At 43.6% G+C, this 23,849-nt stretch overlaps 1 protein-coding gene and 2 long non-coding RNA genes across 3 annotated transcripts in view; 1 reads left to right on the forward strand and 2 right to left on the reverse strand.

Moving 5' to 3' along the window:
* camk1a (calcium/calmodulin-dependent protein kinase Ia) overlaps positions 1-23,849 on the reverse strand; it is a gene marked incomplete at both ends in the record, with an annotated part of 62,448 nt that overhangs the window by 30,432 nt on the left and 8,167 nt on the right. The window lies entirely within an intron of this gene.
* On the forward strand, positions 5,213-11,057 carry LOC308287659. Its single transcript, XR_013962153.1, has 3 exons — positions 5,213-5,324; positions 8,470-8,609; positions 9,430-11,057. It is a non-coding gene; the product is annotated as an uncharacterized lncRNA (long non-coding RNA).
* On the reverse strand, positions 13,648-18,994 carry LOC308287658. The gene is made up of 3 exons (XR_013962152.1): positions 18,883-18,994; positions 16,096-16,235; positions 13,648-15,275 (listed from the first exon to the last, which is right to left on the reverse strand). It is a non-coding gene; the product is annotated as an uncharacterized lncRNA (long non-coding RNA).

A 23,849-nucleotide genomic window follows, 5' to 3' on the forward strand; every position in this document is an offset into this window, starting at 1 on the left:
GAAAATGCACACGGATCGCCCATCTGAGGCAAAAGCTTTTCGACATTTCCAAGATCCTCATCCAGAACAGGTTGAAGGGACCACTACAAGTTGTGAACTGAGACCACACAAATGCCATCAGCAGTGTTGCGGAAGATACTTTCAACACGCAACCGTTAGGCCATGTCGCAATTATTTTTACATAATTGTCAGCATTGTTTCCACGTTGAAAGATGTTCATATTTCAAAACAATTTCAAAAACAGCAGATCTGCTATTTCCGCTATTGCTTTATACATTTTGAAAGTGTGTCATTATTAAATAAGGTCAATTTGTCCATTGTTTGTTAATTATTGGTTCCAGTCATTGGTCAGCCATTTATTTTTATATTGAGTATTTGTACAATGTCCTGTGCAATTTGTATTTACAAAGCCTATGAGGCAAACAGAAAAGTGATTTGTATTATGTTCCGATGTCCAATACCAAAATAACTTTTTCATGACGGTGACAGGCCTAGAGCAATCGCAGGGTGGCTGATGGTTTACAGTCACACCTGGCCTAACTAATTAGACTTGGAGCAGGGTGTGACAAGAAAGTTGTGCATCATGGAGCTCATAGATGCACAGACAGGATAAACACGCACGCACGCACGCACGCACGCACACACGCACGCACGCACACACACACACACTGAGGAAGAGTCTGTCATGATGACTGCACATTATTCTCTCCCCTGTGGCAGTGTGCACTTCATACTTCATCAGTTTATTCCAGCCATTCTCAGCCCGCGGGGCCTCCAGATAATTGTCCAAACACGACGATTTGAAATGAATGATAATAGGCTATCACATTAATGATTTAATATTTTTTAAACATCATTAAGTTTTCTTCTTCAGAACCTTTCATTGTGATATCCATAAAGCAGGGGTTCCCAAACCTTTTTGGCTCAGGGCACCCCTATAAATATTTTCTTTCATCCGAGGAACCCCTACATTATATTCATAATTTTCACTCCCATCACCTACATATTTATGGCATATTTTAGCGATTATGTTGCGAGGAAAATGTTGAGATAATAGCCATTTTGGTTAGAACTGACTGAAAATAACTTTGTTCTTCAAGTTTAAAATGATACTGAATAGTTTTAAGTGTCCAAATAAATTCCAATTATTATCAAATTATCTCGCGGCACCCCTGGACTGCCGTCACGGCACCCCAGGGTGCCCCGTCACTGTTTTTCCAAGCCGCAACACTATCGACTGATCAGTCATTCAAATAAACGTGCTCTGGAGAGTGGAAAGGCACGCGGCCCACCTATATCTGACCACTTCACTGTGTTAAGTGGTCAGATGGGTGGGCCGCAAACACTTTCCAGATTTTCAAGTGGGTCCTGATCTAGAAAAGGTGAAGAAGCCCTGGTTTGTACATTTGTACATTGGTGGAAATTTTTGACAACATATTTATTTTGCCACAGACATAAAATGTGTGGACATTGGACATTGGACAATGATATTACCAGAAACACAGTACTTGGGTCTCACGATCAAAGTAAAAACATTGTAATGGTGTGTAAAACAGAAAATCAAAAATTGGTTACGGACAAGGACAAGTCTTTACCACAGCCATATTGATGACCCTAGCCATAACCACTGGACTGGTTTGTACCACAGCGAAGGCGAGCACCGTAACCGCATGATTCTGGGGGCTGACCGGCAGTCCAATAGTCATACATACATAACGTGTTTGATGCGTGAATGTTCCCCAACGCATTTTCATATCGTTTAATATAGGAACCATAGAGCAACCATTCTAAGTACACAAACACGCACGCACGCACGCACGCACGCACGCACGCACGCACGCACGCACGCACGCACGCACGCACGCACGCACGCACGCACGCACGCACGCACGCACGCACACACACACACACACACACACACACACACACACACACACACACACACACACACACACACACACACACACACACAGCTCCAGTGTTGCCGTGAGCCACATTGTAATTACCCGGCCATCTAGTGTGTCTTTTTCTCCTTGGAGACAGAGCATCAGACTGGGCGGGGGCGGGGGGGGGGCTCAGCTCACTGGCTTTAGGGGGCTACAGGGGGGGGGGGGGGGGTTGGAGAAGGGGGGGATCTATCTAGCTGTCATGAGCTTTAGTTATCCACATAAGGGGCCGTGTCCAGCGAAAAGCCTTTCATGAGCTTCCAGCTCCTCTCTGCCATGCATCTCTGTGTCGTTGCTGTCGGATGGAGAAACCTCTTATCTCCAACAATTTGACTACAGTATGTGTTTTTCCGTAAAATGAACACCCTACTTGATCACACTAGAGCAGGGGTCTTCAACGTTTTCAGGCCAAGGACCCCTTAGCTGAGAGGGACATGAAGCAGGGACCCCCCACTATTATTGTATAAAATTGTGTTGCAGATTAAAAATGTTCATTAGATTTCTTAGACAGTGTAGACTTGTTTGACCGTACTGTCATCGTGTTGGAGCAATGTGTATTTTCAGACATTTAAACACACAAATAGCCAATAGCCAATGTAAGCTTGTAGATCGGCTATTTTTTGGCCAATGTTCCACTCAGAACAGGGATGCATGCACTATAGAGCCTCACACAAAAGAACCAAAAAGTATCAGATCGGCAAGCTCAAAAGACGGTGCTTTTCGTGACGTGTTTTGAGCTTGCGGATCTGATACTTCTGATGATTTGGAATTTGAATCTTGAAAAGAAACAGTTTTAAATTTGGATGAGGTTTTCACCCAACAGAGACGATATCGTTGTTGTCAGGTGGAAACCTTGTATGTCCTTTTATGTCAAAACCGGCTCTTATTCATCATTTTTAAAAAATATTTGAAAATAGAGAAAATAGCCGGCGAGGCGTTGTGTGCTGCTTGTAGATCTGCTATTTTCACTAGTTTTGTGCGACAGTCTTGTATGATGAATTAGGGCTTTACTTTACGGAAAAAAAACGTACAAATTTGAAACTCGGAGATACAAGGTTTCTGCCCGACAGACACGATATGCTAATGACGTGCTGGAGCTCTCCTCTTCCCAGGGCTTCAGCAGCGCTCTCCGTCTCCGCTTCCAGTGTTTTTCTTGTTTTTGTGTTTTGTTTTTCAGCACAAGCTGGTCGCTTCGACAGCAGAGAATGTGATCCTCCCGGCTGGGTCCTGAAAAAAAGTTTTTATTTTTTGGCCTTTAGCCTTTAGATTTAGCCTTTTTTATGACCCTGACATTGAATAATTTACCACCACAACCATGAGAAGGCCATGTTTTAAGCGCTGTTTCAGCTATACTGTAGGATCGGAATCATGACAATCAGGATCATCTTTACCGTCACATCGCATGCTTACAGTTGTAAAAACGTTTTTTTTTTTTTTTCAGGAAAAAGAAGGGGGTGGGGGGGGGCACGGAGAGCAATGAGTAAAGAAAGAAAACACAGGAATATGTAGAGGACAGGCATACATCAAAAATATATGCATATAGCCTAATCCAGCTGGTACAGTATGTACATGAGGTTAAACGGAAGGTACTGTACATAAGATTAGACAGACAGGTGGGTAGCACAAGTGCAAGCGAGTATAAGCGTAGGGCGCATAGGCCTATGTATCAGTATGTGTCAGGTTTGACCACATAGTCCACTAGATAAATTCCACATGGCAGGCAAAGTCTATGCCTCACATACAATTTACCATTTCAATTACAATTTTCAATTTAGGCATTTAGCAGACACTCTTAATCCAGAGTGATTTACAATCAGCAAGGACAATAGATTGAGCACATATCGCTGTGTAACTTCCACAGCAATTGGTGCTAATAATAACAGCGCAGACGACAGGACATTTGAGCACAGCAACGATTTCATTCAGTGAAAAACCACTTACAGGCGGCAGCCATTCGCAACTGGCAATAACAAACCTAGCCCAGCCTCCCCTGACCCTTCTTTGTATTTACCTACAGTATATATTTTTTGCACTGTTTATTTTATTTTTATTTACTTTTTTTTTTTTTTACTATATCTACTGCATAGTACTGTGTTCTATCCGTCTGTCATTCAATGTTATATATGAGATACTTCAATGGTTTCCTATGGAAATAAGCGTAGTCTTTTCTAGGATCTCTTTTTAGTTGACCTTGTACAAGTGAACTGTAACGTCATGAAACTGTACCTTTTTCTATGCAAACTTCTAATAAAGTCTTCAATCAATCAATCAATCAATCGATGGGTTCGAACGTTGCTCAATTGCACCCGCTTCGAACGTTATCAGAACATAGAATGTCCATTATCAGCCTTTATTAACTGCATAGAATGCGCCCATTATGGCCATATTGCCCATACTGAGGAACTCATTATGTTTTTATCAGACATAGTCTCTGTTGATTATGGTACGTCCCATGGAAAATGCCCATACTCTCGTTCAGGCACTATGTTTTAATCAGACATTCTGTCTGTTGATAATGTAACGTTCTATTACATCACATCGGCCGATATGTCAGTCACGTGACTGCTGTTTTTTTTTGTTTCGTTTTTTTCAACACTGCTCCCATAACCTTTATTCTCAGTGTTATATGCAATATTTTACGAAAGTTTCTGCATTATATTGTTCACTGATACAAGACTGACAGTCTTATTATAATTATCTTCAAAATAGCGTTGGTACTTTCTCCCTTTTTAGTCCTTACGTCAACATAAACATTCAGATTTCAAAGATACGGCGTTTGCTCAATAGCCAAGGATGTTACAATTATGGACGGCCCCTCACATGTACGCATAATGTTCCGTGTTGTTTAATAATAATCATTTTTGATCCGATCGGTGGCTTTTAACAACGCGACCCCATCGGCCGTTGGGGTGTATTGCACCTTATAACTCCTATCACTGATCTGATTAAAATGCTTTTTACTAAACAATACAGAATGCACTCGTGCCGAGGTTGGGCCGTATATAATTGTAACATCTGTAGCCCCGGGGAAATAACTCTATATTTGAAATCTGAACGTCTTTGTAGATGTACGGAGGGAGAACGTGCAAAGATTATTTTTTTGAAGATATCACGTTGGGAATGCGATTGATCCCAGGCTGAGACTGACTACTGTATCCGGTTATTTCCACGCGTTACGACGCGTTGGCACAGACAGAGTATTTCCGTATCCTGTCCAGGGCGGAAGTAATGTGTAACGCGAAATTATCACACTCAGACTGAACCACCCGGGACCAACCAGGAGGCTAAAACAGAGGCTCGTGGATTGTTGTTTAACTCGTTTCACAAGAGAAAAGAAGCTCGCTTTCGTGGATATCTTCATATAGCGACTCCATTCAGGTAAGAGACAATAGGCATCATCTAGAATGACTCAATGGGGGTGTATTGTTAAAATGTTAGGCTGTTCTACAGTAGGTCTGTAATGTTTTTTCTTTACCTTGCAACACATGCTAACTCTCATGCTAACTGAAAGCTATTAAAGCTAACAACAACAACAACAGCTCCCTCCCTCAGCCAGGGACCCCTTCTTAGCTGAGAGAGAGATGAAGCAGGGACCCCTTAGCTGAGAGAGCAGGGACCCCTTAGTTGAGAGAGAGATGAAGCAGGGACCCCTTAGCTGAGAGAGAGATGAAGCAGGGACCCCTTAGTTGAGAGAGAGATGAAGCAGGGACCCCTTAGCTGAGAGAGAGATGAAGCAGGGACCCCTTAGTTGAGATAGAGATGAAGCAGGGACCCCTTAGTTGAGAGAGAGATGAAGCAGGGACCCCTTAGCTGAGAGAGAGATGAAGCAGGGACCCCTTAGCTGAGAGAGATGAAGCAGGGACCCCTTAGCTGAGAGAGAGATGAAGCAGGGACCCCTTAGCTGAGAGAGAGATGAAGCAGGGACCCCTTAGCTGAGAGAGATGAAGCAGGGACCCCTTAGCTGAGAGAGAGATGAAGCAGGGACCCCTTAGCTGAGAGAGATGAAGCAGGGACCCCTTAGCTGAGAGAGATGAAGCAGGGACCCCTTAGCTGAGAGAGAGATGAAGCAGGGACCCCTTAGCTGAGAGAGATGAAGCAGGGACCCCTTAGCCGGGAGAGATGAAGCAGGGACCCCTTAGCTGAGAGAGAGATGAAGCAGGGACCCCTTAGCTGAGAGAGAGATGAAGCAGGGGACCCCTTAGCTGAGAGAGAGATGAAGCAGGGACCCCTTAGCTGAGACAGAGATGAAGCAGGGACCCCTTAGCTGAGAGAGAGATGAAGCAGGGACCCCTTAGCTGAGAGAGATGAAGCAGGGACCCCTTAGCTGAGAGAGAGATGAAGCCGGGACCCCTTAGCTGAGAGAGAGATGAAGCAGGGACCCCTTAGCTGAGAGAGATGAAGCAGGGACCCCTTAGCCGGGAGAGATGAAGCAGGGACCCCTTAGCTGAGAGAGAGATGAAGCAGGGACCCCTTAGCTGAGAGAGAGATGAAGCAGGGGACCCCTTAGCTGAGAGAGAGATGAAGCAGGGACCCCTTAGCTGAGAGAGAGATGAAGCAGGGACCCCTTAGCTGAGAGAGAGATGAAGCAGGGACCCCTTAGCTGAGAGAGATGAAGCAGGGACCCCTTAGCTGAGAGAGAGATGAAGCAGGGACCCCTTAGCTGAGAGAGAGATGAAGCAGGGACCCCTTAGCTGAGAGAGATGAAGCAGGGACCCCTTAGCTGAGAGAGAGATGAAGCAGGGACCCCTTAGCTGAGAGAGATGAAGCAGGGACCCCTTAGCTGAGAGAGATGAAGCAGGGACCCCTTAGCTGAGAGAGAGATGAAGCAGGGACCCCTTAGCTGAGAGAGATGAAGCAGGGACCCCTTAGCCGGGAGAGATGAAGCAGGGACCCCTTCGCTGAGAGAGATGAAGCAGGGACCCCCTTAGCTGAGAGAGAGATGAAGCAGGGACCCCTTAGCTGAGAGAGAGATGAAGCAGGGACCCCTTAGCTGAGAGAGATGAAGCAGGGACCCCTTAGCTGAGAGAGATGAAGCAGGGACCCCTTAGCTGAGAGAGAGATGAAGCAGGGGACCCCTTAGCTGAGAGAGAGATGAAGCAGGGACCCCTTAGCTGAGAGAGAGATGAAGCAGGGACCCCTTAGCTGAGAGAGAGATGAAGCAGGGACCCCTTAGCTGAGAGATGAAGCAGGGACCCCTTAGCTGAGAGAGAGATGAAGCAGGGACCCCTTAGCTGAGAGAGAGATGAAGCAGGGACCCCTTAGCTGAGAGAGAGATGAAGCAGGGACCCCTTAGCTGAGAGAGAGATGAAGCAGGGACCCCTTAGCTGAGAAAGCACTGTTCTTTACTTCAACAGAGGTCCGGGACCCCTAGGGGGTCCCCGGAGTTACTACTGGGGGTCCTCCAAATCTTTGAGTGATATAAACCTTTTTTCTACTCCTTTTTTATATTAACTACTTGAACCCTAGTGTCCATATTCTGAGAACTGTAGCCCAAAATAGCAGATCTACAAGCTCACAACGCCTCAATCAGCTGTTTTTGGCAAAGACCTTTGGTGTAGAGGGGAAAAAGAGCAGACCAAGTACAGAGTGAAAGGTCAAGTTTATTAAGTATTGACAGTTCAAGTGGTTAAATATCTGAAAACACAAATTGACATGAAAATACACTGATGATTGTGCTGTCAAACAATGAAACTATATGGAATCTAATCAATCTATGAACAGGTTGTGGGGGTCCCTGCTTCAATCTCTCTCAACTAATGGGTCCTTGGCCTGAAAACGTTGTTTAATCTGTCAATTATTTAAGCAATTAATCAGATTGTGGCATTTGTTTAGCTATTACCTTATACATTTCTGATTAAAGAATAGCTACACATTTGTCAGGCTAAATTGTAACCGTGTTCTTTTCAAATAGGTAATTTAAAAATAAATATTCAAGGCATATTTTTAGCAGGGTTCCCACGGTCATGAAATTACTGGAAATATTTTGAAACAGTCCTGGAAGGTCCAGGAGAAATAGCTATGCATTCTTTGAATATTAGAGGCAGAAATTGTGAAAATAGCCGATCTTCATGCTCACAACGTTGCGAGGCGTTGTGAGCATGTAGATCTGCTATTTTCACAATAGAACAGTGTTATACAACATTTCTCAACTCTTTAGTGCTCGTCAGGGTGCCGGGTCCCCAGTAAAAACATGATTATTTCGGGGTCACGGCCTGAAAAGGTTGAGAACCACTGGCATACACTACCTGTCTTTGGGCATTGTGCATAGGAGTAAGCAACATGTTATTGAGCTGAATTATTGTTATATAGTCCTGTATATTGGGTTAAATATTCTGGAAAAGTTTTGGAAATTAATTGGAAAACATTTGTGGGAACCCTGAGTAATGTGTGTGTGTGTGTGTGTGTGTGTGTGTGTGTGTGTGTGTGTGTGTGTGTGTGTGTGTGTGTGTGTGTGTGTGTGTGTGTGTGTGTGTGTGTGTGTGTGTGTTGTGTTTGTGTTTGTGTGTGTGTGTATTACTACCAGCGGGGCATCCTGGCCTACCAGTTCAAAGAAAGGCCCAAGAACATTCGCTTCATCGACGAGGAAGATGCAGGCTGCCACGGTGCCCCAGCCCCACAGACCAGCTACGTCACCATCATCCCAGCCAACCCCATAAGCACCAGGTAGGCCTGTCACAATTATTACCAGGGTTCCCACGGTCATGAAATTCCTGGAAATATTTTGAGATTAGAATCATATTTTTCCAGTACTGGAAAAGTTTTGGAATTGATCAAGGCTCCTGGAAGGCCCTGGAAAAAATAGCTATGCATTGTCTTTGGTTATTGATTTGGTTAATACCTCTGAAATGGCAAATTAAACATGGGCCAAATTGTCAAATATTAGAGCCAGAAATTGTGAAAATAGCCGATCTACATGCTCACAACGTCTCGCAGCGCAGTTTTGGAAATTAATTGATAAAAAGCTGTGGGAACCCTGTTTTAGTTCTTTAGCACGGTATTAATAGAAATTCCAGCGATTATGTGCCGATTTGATTACGATTACTAAACTAGTAAGACGCCTCAGGGCGACAATTCTTGGCCATCTGGCCAGTGATGTATATCGGACCAGTTACCCATATACTATATGGAGATCCATGTACTGTACGTCCCTTTTATGCCCATACATGGAGATCCCTGTCTGAACCAGCCGCACATAATATGGGCTGTCTTCCTCCACATATGGGCAATTCCATTATGCAGTTCTGTTAGATATGGGCTTAATCAGGAATCTCCATATATGGGCATAAAAGATTCTGGGGAATACCCATATATGGACTTTTACATAGGTGATGTCACCGGATGTATCAAGGGAACCAACCCATATGTAAAAATGTGTACACACACACGTCTACACGGAGATAAGCTGTGACATTTCTCATGGCAACCTTAAGTCGCAATTAGTTGGGGCACTCCAAATTTACACAAACTCTGTTTTTCTCCACAGATGAAGCCCAAACATGCCAGGAAGGTCAACGTTGCGGCTGACTCTGGATTGCCACAGTGACCTCCGAGAGAGCAGCATGGATCTGTCTACAGCAGGATCAGCATGTGCGACCACTGGAGCACTTTTGGACTGAACTCTTTACATTTGGATTTGGTGGACAGATTTGTGGAGTATTTATCTGCAACTGCCTGAGGACAATGAAACAAAATGGACTTCCAGGAGCTGCTCACCAGCTTCTACCGGAATGGAGAGCACCTCCCACGGTCACCAGCCCATTCGCCTATAACTTATTCGCCTTAACAGATTTCGCTCTTTCACCGTGCATGGAGGAGAGTCTTTTCACGGCCGTTGAAGAGCCATTTCGCCTAAATGTTCAAGGGTCCGTCTTTTTTATCCATTTTGCCTGGCTGCCACGCTGTGGGCAGACAGACAGACAGGTAGACAGACAGACAGACAGACAGACAGACAGAATTTGGCACAGAGCAGAGGAGCGCGAACCAGACACCACTTCACCATAATAAAGCAGCAGTAGTAGGCTATCTTCCAAATCAAATTGTCAGGAGGACATCATGTCATGACTCATGACCTTGCGCAGCAGTGCACGTATCAATTAATTAATTATTTAGACACTGATTCCAAAGCTCTAATCTGTATGTCTGCTCAATTCTGCTGTAAACATAATGTTGGCCTTCGTTCCATTTTGGGGGCTGGGCGGCCAACAAAGTAAATCGTCACTGTCGGGCAGAAACCTTGTATCTCCAAGTTTCAAATGTGTACATTTTTTCGCAAAGCCCTGCTTCATCAAACAAGGCTGTCGCACAAAAGTAGTGAAAACAGCCGATCTACAAGCACACAACGCCTCTTTAATTACTTTATTAAATGATAAATACAAAACAAACGGTTTTCTACCCGACAACGACAAATTATAACTCAAGTAATTGGCCCACTGGCTTGTCACTTGTCATGATCTGAAATGGCAAATCTTTGAGTAGCAGCAGCGCTATGGAGAGAGATCTCTCTCTATAGCGCGCAATTAGGGCCTCCAACTATTTTTCCCGGGCTGAATCAGGGGCCCAGCACGTCCCTGGTTCTCAACCTGTGGGTCAGTACTCTGTTAACTGTTACTCTTGTTGCATCGAGGGCAGACGTTTTGAAAATGGTGCATTATCTTGTGGAAGAATACATGGAAAATATATATATAAGCTGTATCACAATACACAATCTTATCACGATTCTTTCTCATGTTGGTTTTTATGTTTATCTTTCAAGTTACTTAACAGTCAACCTCCTACAAGATAACAAAAAATAAAAGGGAAAAAGGATGAGGTTTGACAACTACTGATTTAGACGAAATTGCTAATTCTCTGTATTAACAATTCAACATGCATTGTATCACGATATATACTGTATATAATATATCTGAAGAGGCGTATCAACGATATGTATCACCAAATGCCAATTGTCTTTGTAAGCTTCAGGTGGTTGTTATGGTAACGCCTGCTGTCAATCAAATTGTTGCCTTCATCTGTCAATCACTGTTGGTTTTCGACCGTGTTATGCTGTGCTGGTGCTTTTGTTTTAAGATCTTTTGCATGTTACTGTTTTTGTATCAATAAATGATTTTTCATATCCAACTTAATATCTACTCTCTGGACTTACTAACCACACACTACATGCGTGTATGTTTTATGCTTGTTTATGCTTGTTTATGCTCGCAGTAGGGCTTATTGGTAAGCCGTGAGTCAGATGATAAACCTTTGTGCTGTATACAGTATGTCTGCTTTACAGTAACAATTAGTGTGCTATTACATAGTAATAATGCAGTGATACAACTAAGCAGTTAAAATTAGCCAAAAATAGCAGATCTACAAGCTCACAATGCCTCGCGCTGCGAGGCCGTGTGAGTTTGTAGATCGGCTATATTCGGCAAAGAGTTTTGTGTCGTGGAGAAAAAGAGCAGACCAAGTACAGAGTGAAAGGTCAAGTTTATTAAGTATTGACGGTTCAAGTGGTTACAGTAAATACTCTGATGATTTTGCTGTCAAACAATGGAACTATGGAATCACTGAAAAGGTTATAGGGACCTCCTTGGCCTGAAAACGTTTAACGTTGAACCCAGAACCTTAGAAGATATGCTATTTTCAACTAGCCAATGAACAACAGATGTTGATACTACCCTGTAGTATTTAGGATGGGGACCCCTGTATCTGAGGGGACTACCCATAACTACAAAGGTTCATTAGTCCTACATTGGTTAGGGTTAAGTTTAGGGTTAGAATTCACCAGGTAAGCATTCACTAGTTTCGGACTAATGGGCTGTAGGGTTAGGGTTATCAAATCGTCAGACTTTTCTTTGTTCTCTCTCTCTCTCTCGCTGAACAATCTGTTATAATGTCGGTCTTTGATTATGGTGATGTGCTGTGTACATGCATGCCTCACTCTCCACACTGAAGCCTCTTGATGCTGTCTACCACCGTGCCTTGCGGTTTATAACTGGTGATGATTATCTTACCCATCATTGTTTATTATATGAAAAAGTAGGTTGGCCATCTCTCACAGTTCATAGAGAGCAACACTGTATTTTATTTATTTATAAGGCCTTCTGTGGTAAACTTCCTTTGTATTTATCCACATTGGTAGAACCAATAGTCACTGGACATGCAACTCGCTCACAGGTATTCATTAGGTATTCCTGTCCAACTATGAATAGTGAGCAAGGAAAGACGGCCTTCAAGTATTATGCTCCACACAAGTGGGATAAACTTCAGGAATCTCTGAAACTGGTTCGATTGGTCTCTATAGGGACATTTAAAGTGCTCCTTGAGGGCACACTACATAGTGAATGCACATGTTTTGTGTAAGAACTATATTATATGTTATGTACTTCCTGCATCTGTAACGTTATACTGTGGTTTGATTGTCTATTGTATTTTACATTGCTTGTGTGGTTTTTTATGATGTGATCAGGGTGTCCTTGAAAAAGAGAGCTTGCTCTCAATGGGCTCCCCTGAATTAATAAAGGAAAAAGAAAGAAAGAAAGAACTTCATTAAGTTTTATGTATTTATGATAAGATGTCATTATACACTATGAACTTCATTATAAACTTCATAAAGCTCAGATAAAGTTGTGTAATACCCATTGTATATCTATATCTGGCTCTCTGTTATGCCCATATTTGGTGTTCTGTGCCCATGCCAGTCTGTGACAACTCCGTGATGTCAGTCATTTTGGGCACTGTTTAGTATCAGTGATGTCAGTCATGACAAATATAATTTGTGCATTGTTTCAGTATGCGGCTATTACCATGGTGGTGGGTGGTGACACTGTTTAGTATCAGTGCAGACAGACGGCGGACAGGGTTAGGGTTAGGGTTAGGGTTAGGACATCCTAATGTCCAAAAGGACATTCAGTCTATTAACAGATACAGTAGATGGGGCGTGCAGCGTTTTTTAATGTTATTAGTCCGATGTCCCATTAGTCCGAGGCTGGTGAATGCTAACCTGCCGACGCTGGTGAATGATTAACTGCTGACACTGGTGAATATTAACCTGCCGACGATGGTGAATGATAACCTATAGTGAATGATAACCATAGACTCCACACCCTCCTATCTAACATCAGGGTCTACAGAGCTCTACAGTGTTGTGTGCTAAACCCTCCACTATCACCTATCTAATATCAGGGTCTACAGAGCTCTACAGCAGAGGTCTTCAATGTGTTCAGGCCAAGGACCCTTTAGTTGAGAGAGAAATGAAGCAGGGACCCCTATAACCTTTTCAGTGATTCCATAGTTCCATTATTTGACAGCAAAATCATCAGAGTATTTACTGTAACCACTTGAACCGTCAATACTTAATAAACTTGACCTTTCACTCTGTACTTGGTCTGCTCTTTTTCTCCACGACACAAAACTCTTTGCCGAATATAGCCGATCTACAAACTCACACGGCCTCGCAGCGCGAGGCATTGTGAGCTTGTAGATCTGCTATTTTTGGCTAATTTTAACTGCTTAGTTGTATCACTGCATTATTACTATGTAATAGCACACTAATTGTTACTGTAAAGCAGACATACTGTATACAGCACAAAGGTTTATCATCTGACTCACGGCTTACCAATAAGCCCTACTGCGAGCATAAACAAGCATAAACAAGCATAAAACATACACGCATGTAGTGTGTGGTTAGTAAGTCCAGAGAGTAGATATTAAGTTGGATATGAAAAATCATTTATTGATACAAAAACAGTAACATGCAAAAGATCTTAAAACAAAAGCACCAGCACAGCATAACACGGTCGAAAACCAACAGTGATTGACAGATGAAGGCAACAATTTGATTGACAGCAGGCGTTACCATAACAACCACCTGAAGCTTACAAAGACAATTGGCATTTGGTGATACATATCGTTGATACGCCTCTTCAGATATATTATATACAGTATATATCGTGATACAATGCATGTTGAATTGTTAATACAGAGAATTAGCAATTTCGTCTAAATCAGTAGTTGTCAAACCTCATCCTTTTTCCCTTTTATTTTTTGTTATCTTGTAGGAGGTTGACTGTTAAGTAACTTGAAAGATAAACATAAAAACCAACATGAGAAAGAATCGTGATAAGATTGTGTATTGTGATACAGCTTATATATATATTTTCCATGTATTCTTCCACAAGATAATGCACCATTTTCAAAACGTCTGCCCTCGATGCAACAAGAGTAACAGTTAACAGAGTACTGACCCACAGGTTGAGAACCAGGGACGTGCTGGGCCCCTGATTCAGCCCGGGAAAAATAGTTGGAGGCCCTAATTGCGCGCTATAGAGAGAGATCTCTCTCCATAGCGCTGCTGCTACTCAAAGATTTGCCATTTCAGATCATGACAAGTGACAAGCCAGTGGGCCAATTACTTGAGTTATAATTTGTCGTTGTCGGGTAGAAAACCGTTTGTTTTGTATTTATCATTTAATAAAGTAATTAAAGAGGCGTTGTGTGCTTGTAGATCGGCTGTTTTCACTACTTTTGTGCGACAGCCTTGTTTGATGAAGCAGGGCTTTGCGAAAAAATGTACACATTTGAAACTTGGAGATACAAGGTTTCTGCCCGACAGTGACGATTTACTTTGTTGGCCGCCCAGCCCCCAAAATGGAACGAAGGCCAACATTATGTTTACAGCAGAATTGAGCAGACATACAGATTAGAGCTTTGGAATCAGTGTCTAAATAATTAATTAATTGATACGTGCACTGCTGCGCAAGGTCATGAGTCATGACATGATGTCCTCCTGACAATTTGATTTGGAAGATAGCCTACTACTGCTGCTTTATTATGGTGAAGTGGTGTCTGGTTCGCGCTCCTCTGCTCTGTGCCAAATTCTGTCTGTCTGTCTGTCTGTCTGTCTGTCTACCTGTCTGTCTGTCTGCCCACAGCGTGGCAGCCAGGCAAAATGGATAAAAAAGACGGACCCTTGAACATTTAGGCGAAATGGCTCTTCAACGGCCGTGAAAAGACTCTCCTCCATGCACGGTGAAAGAGCGAAATCTGTTAAGGCGAATAAGTTATAGGCGAATGGGCTGGTGACCGTGGGAGGTGCTCTCCATTCCGGTAGAAGCTGGTGAGCAGCTCCTGGAAGTCCATTTTGTTTCATTGTCCTCAGGCAGTTGCAGATAAATACTCCACAAATCTGTCCACCAAATCCAAATGTAAAGAGTTCAGTCCAAAAGTGCTCCAGTGGTCGCACATGCTGATCCTGCTGTAGACAGATCCATGCTGCTCTCTCGGAGGTCACTGTGGCAATCCAGAGTCAGCCGCAACGTTGACCTTCCTGGCATGTTTGGGCTTCATCTGTGGAGAAAAACAGAGTTTGTGTAAATTTGGAGTGCCCCAACTAATTGCGACTTAAGGTTGCCATGAGAAATGTCACAGCTTATCTCCGTGTAGACGTGTGTGTGTACACATTTTTACATATGGGTTGGTTCCCTTGATACATCCGGTGACATCACCTATGTAAAAGTCCATATATGGGTATTCCCCAGAATCTTTTATGCCCATATATGGAGATTCCTGATTAAGCCCATATCTAACAGAACTGCATAATGGAATTGCCCATATGTGGAGGAAGACAGCCCATATTATGTGCGGCTGGTTCAGACAGGGATCTCCATGTATGGGCATAAAAGGGACGTACAGTACATGGATCTCCATATAGTATATGGGTAACTGGTCCGATATACATCACTGGCCAGATGGCCAAGAATTGTCGCCCTGAGGCGTCTTACTAGTTTAGTAATCGTAATCAAATCGGCACATAATCGCTGGAATTTCTATTAATACCGTGCTAAAGAACTAAAACAGGGTTCCCACAGCTTTTTATCAATTAATTTCCAAAACTGCGCTGCGAGACGTTGTGAGCATGTAGATCGGCTATTTTCACAATTTCTGGCTCTAATATTTGACAATTTGGCCCATGTTTAATTTGCCATTTCAGAGGTATTAACCAAATCAATAACCAAAGACAATGCATAGCTATTTTTTCCAGGGCCTTCCAGGAGCCTTGATCAATTCCAAAACTTTTCCAGTACTGGAAAAATATGATTCTAATCTCAAAATATTTCCAGGAATTTCATGACCGTGGGAACCCTGGTAATAATTGTGACAGGCCTACCTGGTGCTTATGGGGTTGGCTGGGATGATGGTGACGTAGCTGGTCTGTGGGGCTGGGGCACCGTGGCAGCCTGCATCTTCCTCGTCGATGAAGCGAATGTTCTTGGGCCTTTCTTTGAACTGGTAGGCCAGGATGCCCCGCTGGTAGTAATACACACACACACACACACAAACACAAACACACACACACACACACACACACACACACACACACACACACACACACACACACACACACACACACACACACACACACACACACACACACATTACTCAGGGTTCCCACAAATGTTTTCCAATTAATTTCCAAAACTTTTCCAGAATATTTAACCCAATATACAGGACTATATAACAATAATTCAGCTCAATAACATGTTGCTTACTCCTATGCACAATGCCCAAAGACAGGTAGTGTATGCCAGTGGTTCTCAACCTTTTCAGGCCGTGACCCCGAAATAATCATGTTTTTACTGGGGACCCGGCACCCTGACGAGCACTAAAGAGTTGAGAAATGTTGTATAACACTGTTCTATTGTGAAAATAGCAGATCTACATGCTCACAACGCCTCGCAACGTTGTGAGCATGAAGATCGGCTATTTTCACAATTTCTGCCTCTAATATTCAAAGAATGCATAGCTATTTCTCCTGGACCTTCCAGGACTGTTTCAAAATATTTCCAGTAATTTCATGACCGTGGGAACCCTGCTAAAAATATGCCTTGAATATTTATTTTTAAATTACCTATTTGAAAAGAACACGGTTACAATTTAGCCTGACAAATGTGTAGCTATTCTTTAATCAGAAATGTATAAGGTAATAGCTAAACAAATGCCACAATCTGATTAATTGCTTAAATAATTGACAGATTAAACAACGTTTTCAGGCCAAGGACCCATTAGTTGAGAGAGATTGAAGCAGGGACCCCCACAACCTGTTCATAGATTGATTAGATTCCATATAGTTTCATTGTTTGACAGCACAATCATCAGTGTATTTTCATGTCAATTTGTGTTTTCAGATATTTAACCACTTGAACTGTCAATACTTAATAAACTTGACCTTTCACTCTGTACTTGGTCTGCTCTTTTTCCCCTCTACACCAAAGGTCTTTGCCAAAAACAGCTGATTGAGGCGTTGTGAGCTTGTAGATCTGCTATTTTGGGCTACAGTTCTCAGAATATGGACACTAGGGTTCAAGTAGTTAATATAAAAAAGGAGTAGAAAAAAGGTTTATATCACTCAAAGATTTGGAGGACCCCCAGTAGTAACTCCGGGGACCCCCTAGGGGGGGGGGTCTCAGCTAAGGGGTCCCTGCTTCATCTCTCTCTCAGCTAAGGGGTCCCTGCTTCATCTCTCTCTCAGCTAAGGGGTCCCTGCTTCATCTCTCTCTCAGCTAAGGGGTCCCCTGCTTCATCTCTCTCTCAGCTAAGGGGTCCCTGCTTCATCTCTCTCAGCTAAGGGGTCCCTGCTTCATCTCTCTCAGCTAAGGGGTCCCTGCTTCATCTCTCTCTCAGCTAAGGGGTCCCTGCTTCATCTCTCTCTCAGCTAAGGGGGTCCCTGCTTCATCTCTCTCAGCGAAGGGGTCCCTGCTTCATCTCTCCCGGCTAAGGGGTCCCTGCTTCATCTCTCTCAGCTAAGGGGTCCCTGCTTCATCTCTCTCTCAGCTAAGGGGTCCCTGCTTCATCTCTCTCAGCTAAGGGGTCCCTGCTTCATCTCTCTCAGCTAAGGGGTCCCTGCTTCATCTCTCTCTCAGCTAAGGGGTCCCTGCTTCATCTCTCTCAGCTAAGGGGTCCCTGCTTCATCTCTCTCTCAGCTAAGGGGTCCCTGCTTCATCTCTCTCTCAGCTAAGGGGTCCCTGCTTCATCTCTCTCAGCTAAGGGGTCCCTGCTTCATCTCTCTCTCAGCTAAGGGGTCCCTGCTTCATCTCTCTCTCAGCTAAGGGGTCCCTGCTTCATCTCTCTCTCAGCTAAGGGGTCCCCTGCTTCATCTCTCTCTCAGCTAAGGGGTCCCTGCTTCATCTCTCTCTCAGCTAAGGGGTCCCTGCTTCATCTCTCCCGGCTAAGGGGTCCCTGCTTCATCTCTCTCAGCTAAGGGGTCCCTGCTTCATCTCTCTCTCAGCTAAGGGGTCCCTGCTTCATCTCTCTCAGCTAAGGGGTCCCTGCTTCATCTCTCTCAGCTAAGGGGTCCCTGCTTCATCTCTCTCTCAGCTAAGGGGTCCCTGCTTCATCTCTCTCAGCTAAGGGGTCCCTGCTTCATCTCTCTCTCAGCTAAGGGGTCCCTGCTTCATCTCTCTCTCAGCTAAGGGGTCCCCGCTTCATCTCTCTCAGCTAAGGGGTCCCTGCTTCATCTCTCTCTCAGCTAAGGGGTCCCTGCTTCATCTCTCTCTCAACTAAGGGGTCCCTGCTTCATCTCTCTCTCAACTAAGGGGTCCCTGCTTCATCTCTCTCTCAGCTAAGGGGTCCCTGCTTCATCTCTCTCTCAACTAAGGGGTCCCTGCTTCATCTCTCTCTCAGCTAAGGGGTCCCTGCTTCATCTCTCTCTCAACTAAGGGGTCCCTGCTCTCTCAGCTAAGGGGTCCCTGCTTCATCTCTCTCTCAGCTAAGAAGGGGTCCCTGGCTGAGGGAGGGAGCTGTTGTTGTTGTTAGCTTTAATAGCTTTCAGTTAGCATGAGAGTTAGCATGTGTTGCAAGGTAAAGAAAAAACATTACAGACCTACTGTAGAACAGCCTAACATTTTAACAATACACCCCCATTGAGTCATTCTAGATGATGCCTATTGTCTCTTACCTGAATGGAGTCGCTATATGAAGATATCCACGAAAGCGAGCTTCTTTTCTCTTGTGAAACGAGTTAAACAACAATCCACGAGCCTCTGTTTTAGCCTCCTGGTTGGTCCCGGGTGGTTCAGTCTGAGTGTGATAATTTCGCGTTACACATTACTTCCGCCCTGGACAGGATACGGAAATACTCTGTCTGTGCCAACGCGTCGTAACGCGTGGAAATAACCGGATACAGTAGTCAGTCTCAGCCTGGGATCAATCGCATTCCCAACGTGATATCTTCAAAAAAATAATCTTTGCACGTTCTCCCTCCGTACATCTACAAAGACTTTCAGATTTCAAATATAGAGTTATTTCCCCGGGGCTACAGATGTTACAATTATATACGGCCCAACCTCGGCACGAGTGCATTCTGTATTGTTTAGTAAAAAGCATTTTAATCAGATCAGTGATAGGAGTTATAAGGTGCAATACACCCCAACGGCCGATGGGGTCGCGTTGTTAAAAGCCACCGATCGGATCAAAAATGATTATTATTAAACAACACGGAACATTATGCGTACATGTGAGGGGCCGTCCATAATTGTAACATCCTTGGCTATTGAGCAAACGCCGTATCTTTGAAATCTGAATGTTTATGTTGACGTAAGGACTAAAAAGGGAGAAAGTACCAACGCTATTTTGAAGATAATTATAATAAGACTGTCAGTCTTGTATCAGTGAACAATATAATGCAGAAACTTTCGTAAAATATTGCATATAACACTGAGAATAAAGGTTATGGGAGCAGTGTTGAAAAAAACGAAACAAAAAAAAACAGCAGTCACGTGACTGACATATCGGCCGATGTGATGTAATAGAACGTTACATTATCAACAGACAGAATGTCTGATTAAAACATAGTGCCTGAACGAGAGTATGGGCATTTTCCATGGGACGTACCATAATCAACAGAGACTATGTCTGATAAAAACATAATGAGTTCCTCAGTATGGGCAATATGGCCATAATGGGCGCATTCTATGCAGTTAATAAAGGCTGATAATGGACATTCTATGTTCTGATAACGTTCGAAGCGGGTGCTCAATTCAATCCCTCTTCAGGGCATGTCATTTTGCCAAACATTCTGTGCTGTAACACACACGCACACTCTTTCTCACTCCTCACTCACTCCGTCCGTCCATGTCTCACACACGACTCACACACACATGGTGCACACGTTGTGTAATGATCTAATCCCAGCTGTCCTCATGGGCAAACACTGTCTCACACCTTCCCCTATACTGCTATCACAGTGTCCCAGTGTTAGACCGACGCAAACCTCGTATCACTTGTTCATGCCTGCTATTGATAGATATCGTCTTGTCGGGGGGAAACCTCGTATGTCCAAGACCGTTTTGTATTTATCATTTTAAAAATGAACTAAACTAGTGAAAACAGCAGATCTAAAAGCACACAACGCCTCGCACCGCGAGGCGTTGTGTGCTTGCAGATCGGCTGTTTTCACTACTTTTGTGCGACAGCCTTATATGATGAAGCAGGGCTTTACTTTACTAAAACGTACAAATGTGAAACTTGGAGATACGAGGTTTCTGCCCGACAGGGACGATATGCAGATATATGTTTGTCACTTGTTCACGTGTTATTTAGATTAAAATGAGTGGAGTGACTGCAAGTGACTGTTGTGATACTACAGATTTATCTGTGCCAGCATGACACAGAACAGAATACAGATATAACATCATACAATCCATAGGAATCCACACAATGAACATACTGACATGGTGGATTTATAGATGGCACAAGGAGAAGCCTGGGGAGGTGAAGGGAGTTTGATCACTTACAAGCTGCAGAATGAGTGCATTTATATTTTCTCTGTCTGTCTGTCTGTCTGTCTGTCTGTCTGTCTGTCTGTCTGTCTGTCTGTCTGTGTGTCTGGCTGTCTGTCTGTCTGTCTGTCTGGCTGTCTGGCTGTCTGTCTGTCTGTCTTCCTCTCTCTGTCTGATGCCAAAAACCCCACGGAGGTACTGTCAAATCCTTGAAACAACAAGACTACTAGCCCCGCTAGCAGCCCCTAAAGCCCATGCTGCTCCTTACACCCAACTGGGCCAAAGTGGTTTTCTTTGCCTCCAGCTACCCATACTTGTGCAGCTCAGATTCTGAGCTGGGCCATCTTCCGGCCCAGAGATATAATGGTTTCAGCCCAGAAGTTCGCCCCCCTAGGCTAGTGGCGAAAAAAGAACTTCTGGGAACTCAGATTAGAACTGAAGTGATTGATGTAGCCACTAGCCAGAGCCTGCACTATCATTCAAGGGGCTTAAAATTAAAAATAAGTTTACCTTATGGCCTGAAGGTGGCGTCAGAGGAATGGTCATGGGATCACAAACTTTTCCGGGGAGCATGAAGTTTCATTTCAGTCCGCCACATTACATTTTGAGATATCTTGTGTGCAAGTGGACAACCTGCCCCAAAGGTGGTCTAGAGGAACGTCAGCGTGCTTCATCCTATGGGCCCAAGAGTAAAACATTTAGGGCCCTATTTTCGTCCACGCCTTACCCCTTAACCCTAAACTTTTATGCATTTTATTTTGAAAAACTAAAAAACTAAAATGTTTTTAAATAGTTCAAATAGCTGATCTACAAGCTCACAACGTGTCGATGTAGAAAGGCTATATTTAAACATGTTGTTCAAAATAGTAAAAAAAAAAAAGGCAAAGAAGTTTAGGGATAGCTGGGTATGGATGGAAACAGGGCCCATAATGCCTATGTGAGTGGATCAGATAAGAATTTCGGGTGTTTAAGATATTATTTGATGAACCAAACTTTTGGCATATTTCTTCTTGACATACTGTAATGTTTTCTGAGATAAATCTGCAATCAGAGATCGGGTATCAAAGTGATCCCAGTGTAGATTCTGTTGTTTTGAACTGTCGGAAAATTCATTTGAACTCTTGGGTCTGGGGATCAGTAAATGCACAGCAAATTCCAAACCATTGCTTTTTGACATAATCTTAATTGGGACCAAAGAGTTAGACGACTGATGGACAGACCGCCACCGCTATCCTAGGAGCCCTGCTGCAAATATGGGACTAAAAACTAGATTGACTGCTCTAACAGCAGAATGCTCTAACAGCATAAAGATTTTACAATTCAGGCATTTAGCAGACACTCTTAGTCAGATCCACTTACACGTGCTAATGCAATATACTTGACGAAAGAGACTGAAATACCATATATTGGATGTTATCTCATCTCACTGCTGCCACATGAGAGCATCTGATGTATTTTAAAAATAATATGAGGCCATCCATCTCCTTAATTGATGGCTGCTTGCTGATATAGCAGCTACTAATAATACACGATGGGGCTTTTTGTTCTACGGTAGAGGCTGGACCATCAATCTGTTAGAGACCTGAGGGCAGACAGCCCGCATCAGACTATTGATTTCACTGAGACAGAGAGGTGTTTCCCTGCAGCCCAATCTGCCTGCGAGGCCCACAAAAGCTTTCTTTTTATAGCAGCCTAATCCATTTTTGTAACCGCAACTGTGCACTACACCGCCTGTGCGTGGGCCAGGGGGGTACTAAGGTATAATCTGGGTTATTTGCGGAATTGAAGTTTAAAAAATATTTTTTCCTTCAATCGCCTTGAAGCATTTTCCAGATTTTTTTGTGGGCTAGAAAATTGGAAAATTGAACAAATATTTGATTTTTTGGGGGCTAGAAAATCAGGCGATTGAAGGAAAAAATATTTTTTTAAATTCAATTCCGCAAAAAAAAAAAGAAGATTATACCTAAGTACCCTGGCCTGCTTGTGTACTTGAATTACTTGTGAGATAGTCCAGTAAAAATAAGGCTGAGGTTGGACAAAATTGTATTATTTAGTTTTTCAACTGATTCTGACAGGAAATTAGGTCTACTAGCCAGGATAAAAAATCTGAATGTTTTATGTGCAAAACAAATGCTTGCAATGGATTCAGCATCATGTCAAACCCCTAGTTAGACCCCTCACATCCTACTTAAAGCAGATCTTTTTGGAGCGGTGAAAGCGCTCCCAATGAACAGGTATATCCGTGGGTATGTGGCTGGCTGGCTGGCTGGGTGGGTGGCTGGCTGGCTGGCCCTGTCCGTAGCCTGGGCAATACCTTGAGTGGCCACACACAACACACTAGTTAAAGGAGGGGCGCTGTTTTGTGCAGGCCAGGCACACTCACCACTCACTCACAGGCACAGTTTACACTCACTCACTCACTCACATAGGGTACAGCTGCTCAAATTCACCGCTCCACTTCGAACCGAGGTTTGATTTTTTCTGGGTATTTTCCTCCTGTATAGAAAGTCGATGGGAGCCCAACTTGATTTGGCCACTGTGGGTATTTGCAGTGAGCAGATCAGGGTAGATTTTTTATCCTGGCTAGTAGACCTAATTTCCTGTCAGAATCAGTTGAAAAACGAAATAATACAATTTTGACAGTGAGAGCCATATAACCCCACAACTAGAGTAGAATTTTGAGAAATAGAAAAATGTCCCGTTCCTCCTAACAAGAAGAAAATTGGTTCTTTCATGGTAAAACACAGCTTTGTCCGTCTGGACAGGTAACGCCTGACACTGTGGTTCCCCTGACACATCACTGTGACATCACAGGTGACAACAACGATCTCTAGAGAAAAAGGCGAGGTGCCGATGCTTTTTTTCCAGTGTTCATAGGAAGACGCATCAATGAATGAAACGCTGTAGTGTGCATGCCATGTCACTAGGTGGCGGCGACACGCTGCCGAGAGACAAGTGACATAACGTCCGCTCTACTTCCCATCACAGCTGTCTTGCTTGCTTTGTTTACATTCTCCAGTGTTAAGCTGAACCAACGTTAGCCATGATGTCATACGTTTTGCTCGTTTCACAGTTTTTAACCGTTTAGAATGGAGATGCGAGGCAGGGCGTTCTCCAAGATTTCCACCCTGGGAGGTGGTTTCAC

Source organism: Nannobrachium achirus, assembly GCF_963921795.1.
Source record: "Nannobrachium achirus genome assembly, chromosome: 6".
Taxonomy (NCBI): domain Eukaryota; kingdom Metazoa; phylum Chordata; class Actinopteri; order Myctophiformes; family Myctophidae; genus Nannobrachium; species Nannobrachium achirus.